This window comes from Bison bison, unplaced genomic scaffold, assembly GCF_000754665.1.
Source record: "Bison bison bison isolate TAMUID 2011002044 unplaced genomic scaffold, Bison_UMD1.0 scf7180017864267, whole genome shotgun sequence".
Taxonomy (NCBI): domain Eukaryota; kingdom Metazoa; phylum Chordata; class Mammalia; order Artiodactyla; family Bovidae; genus Bison; species Bison bison.
Genome location: NW_011494839.1, coordinates 3,612,162 through 3,616,160, shown reverse-complemented (window position 1 = coordinate 3,616,160; position 3,999 = coordinate 3,612,162).

The following is a 3,999-nucleotide window of genomic DNA, read 5'->3' as shown; positions in this document are numbered from 1 at the left end:
GGGGGGGGGTGGAACGCTGTTTGACCGTTTCCCTTCAATGTTCACACTTAAGCCAGCTAGTCGCCAAAGAGTCCTGAAGATCAACTTCTTTCTTTAAAATAGATAAAGAATACGGAAGAAAATCTTCACGAAAGAACTTTATATCAACAGGTTTCTGCTTTTCCAAGGTCGAAGTCCTTGGAATTGCCAAGCACTTCAGACCTAAGGCTAGGGACCTTGGCGCGCTGCCAGGGCTGGTCCAACGCCCACGGCCCCTGCTTCTTCGCGGCGCTCCTCCCCATCAGCCCGGCCAATCCCCAACGCACAGGCGGACATATAGCATCTCTTCGCACTGAGCTTTGGGGGACCTAGCTAAGAGGGTAAGAAAAGACATGAATAAACAAACGGGGGCCGAAAGGCTTGACTTCAGGAGCTTGATGGACTTGAAGCTCTCCGCCACCAAGTCGACCCTGCGTTCCCGAAGCCGGCGGGGGCGCAGGATGACTAACAACTGTACCGGCTTCAAACCGACCCAAGAGTTACCAAACAGCGCCGAGCAGGCGAGGGGAGCCGGTAGGCAGATGCAAGTTCAAGGTCAGCGTGCCTCAGATTGGGGCTGGAGAGCAGCCAAGAATGTGAGGGCCTGAAGCGCTGGGGACTCGCCCTGCCAGTGCGCGCTTTGGACGAGGCGGAGGAGGGCTCAGAGCACCAACTCCCTGGCAGTTTCCCAGGAGGACGTTCCGCTGGGGTAACCGTGGTCCCGGCCTGTTGCAATCCCCAAGGCTCGGCTTCTCCGCCTGAAGGGCAGCGCAGCCCCAGGCGGTTTCCATGGCTCTCAGGAAATTTGCTTTTCCAAGCAGTTCCCAAGCAAAAGTTCGTGACATTTTTGGGCAAACTTTGCTTTTTACCTTCTTGAATGTCCTCAAATAGATAAATGAAAACACATTCACACAAGTACAATTCTCCCTTTCAGAAAACACAGATACTCAAATCCCAGTATTCTAGAGTTCTCGTAACTTTTAAATATTGATAAATAATAAGCTGTTTATCAGGGCTATACAAGTAACAAAGAGGAACTCCTGGCTTTGCTCTTAAATGATGGATTCGATTGTGTTCCGTTCTGATTTTATTCAGGTTCCTATTTTAAATTACAAGCAAGTATTAATGAAGATGATCAAGAAATTTAAGTACGACCTAAAAAAAAAAATCAGTTTGGTCTGAAATCCAATAGCCCTGTCATTTCAATGCGGGGTGGCTTGTTAAGTGTTTAAGCGTCCTTTCAAAGCCGTAGGTGTGATCCTTCCTGCTGAAACAAAACTGTATTCATCTTTGCACAACATGCGCTGGCGTCTGTAAATTATGCAACACTCGGCCAAGAATGCTCCCTGTCCGGATATGTGTCTGCCAAACCGCACCGCTGCGCCACCAGCCCAGCACCAAGGGCACCCTGCTAAGGTGTCCCTGGACGGCGCCCACCCCGCCGTCTGGACCGCGGGGTGGCCTGAGCTGCCACCACCTCGACTGGGCAGAGGGAACAGTTCCCTGCGTTTCCTGTCCCCCCATTGCTTCAGTAACTCACACTGATCTTCTCTGAAACTGCAGAGTCAAGAGGATTTCGCTTCTACCGTTTCATTCCCAGGGGTCATTTGTGGGTCAGGAGTTTCCCTCGAGGGCTGATTCCACACCCCACCCCACCCTAAAAGCCTTCCCAGACCCCCAGAAAGTGCTTCCTTTGTTTTTTTTCTCTGCTCTCTTTCCAACTTGCTAGTTAGATGTGGAACCCAGGCCCTTTCCCCTCTTCGTAGCAGAATAAAGTTCAAGCGCAGACATTTTTGGAGCTCCTGCGGCCAGAGAAGGGTACTAAGTGAGCAGCTGACGTCAGCCCTTTGCTGGCCCGAAACCAGGCGGCGGGATTTCTACTCAAGTGGTGAGAAAGAGCCTAGGCCGTGACTCAGAGCTGGCGACGATTAAACCAGGTAACGAGACACAGGGCAGATGTGTTTTCATTGCCCTGTAAGATAAATGCAGCGTTAAGTGCCTGACAACTTCCCAGAAGCAATCAGCAAAAGTTTACGAGTGCATAAACCTCAAAGACCATTCCCCGACGGTTGTTATAAGGCCCACATTTAGAGCTTCTATAAATTCTTCAGCAGTTTCCCCAAGCTAAGTTTCCAGGAACTATTAAGCAGCCACCTCCTCCGGGGAGACCTGGGGGATTTTCTTGAACCGCCAAAGAAAGAGGTTTGGGGCTCCTAGTGAGTGAAATGAAATTGCGCCAAAGTTTGCTTCAGAAGTTTGGGTGGCCAAGGAGGGAGGAGGGAGGAAGGTGGACCGGAAGTGGGGTCCAGGGAAAAGTTCATGATATGCCGGGTTAGCTGACAGCAGCGGAGGGCCGGGGTCTGTCGAGGGTCGGGGATCTAGCGGAGCTTTGACCGCTTTGGGTGGTGGCCCCAGTTTGGCCAGTCCGGCTCTGCAGGGCACAGCTCCCTGTGGCGCTCCTAGCGAAGTCCAAGCTCCCCCAACTCGGCCCGGACACGGTAGCTCCTTCGTCTGTCTAGTGCCCACTGAGTGTCCGGCAGGAATCCAGCCGGCCAGCGCACCAGAGAGGCGGCCTGGACGGAGAACCGAGTCCGAAACCGGAAACGTGTCTCCACTCCGCCCAGAGCCAAGACGGTGCCAGCCTCGGTCCTCCCCCAAGTGGCCAGAGTTCTTGGGTCATTTAGTATCAGACACACCGACTCACCTATATTTATAGAGAACCTTTGTTTACGATCCCGGTGAAAACAAAGCTGCTAATTGAAAAATAGTAACCGGAGCGTGTCTTTCAGCACCTTAAAGCCCGAGGTTAACAGCTGCGCGCGCCGGGGGAGGGAGGGGCCAGGGAAGCGATGAGCCAGGGGCCGCCCTGCACGTCTACGTGCCTTGGGGGTCCCGGGCGACACACGTGGGCCGGATCGAGCCTTCAAGAGCTCAGGGCCGGGGTCCCAGGCTGGAAAGCTTCCGGCAGCCCGCCAGCTCTTTCTCCCCCTTTGGGTTCCAGTTAACCCCAAGGGGCGAAGGTAACCGACGACTGCGTAGCATTTCTGATCCCGTGAGATTCAATTTCGAGCAGTTATTTTGGAAAGATAGAGCTGGGCCCCTTTCCCTGCTTTCCAGGTGAAAACGCAGACGTTTCTCTGCCGTCCTCATCCCTCCTTTCTGAAATAAGGCGTCCAACTGTTCCGATATTACCATTCAAAAACAGGTTCTGTGGCGAACCTCATTTGTGAATCTATTACAGAGATTAATAGATTATTTCTCCTTTTTCAACTAATTCTCAGTGGGGAAATTTAACCATATGGTAAGGAGAGAATTAGAATTTCATCACATTAGAGCAAAATGTAATGAAAAGAGTCCAACACCTGGGGCCAACTCTGAAAGCCACAATTAAAAGGTTTTTAATGAAACCAGAAAAACCAAAAATTTCATAGGCTTCAGTAATTCTGCCACATAAGGAAGACTTATTGGAGATGTTGGGAAATATTGTTTTTACTTATGTTGTAAGGATGAAAACCAGCCGCTAAATACCATGTGCGCCCGGACACGGAACCCAGAGTCCCATTTCTCATCAGGGGAGCAGCACTTGTTTCCACACTTCGGCTTCCTCTCTCTCCAAGAACAATCGAGGCAGACCCAGTTGTCCCTGAATGGCTTCCTAGCCTTGGAGGCGACGTTTCCGGGTAAATAAATATGCACTGATGCCCCACTTAGTGTGTGAGAGGGTTTGACTCCCGTTGAAGTTGACTATTCTGAAGCCACTGGATTTTAATCTGGAGGGAAGTTTGAGCAATCAGTTTCTTTCTGGTTAGGAAATCGTGGGCTTCATCATCACCATCACTGTAGCCGTGGTTTGGAGGCGGCTGCGAAAGTAACCCCCTCCACCACCACCTTTACAAAAAGTCTAATGGGTTGCACTCCCCCCGCCCCCCACGCCCGATCGGGGTAGGAAATGGGCAGGGAGCATAGTGGAGGGGGCGGAAT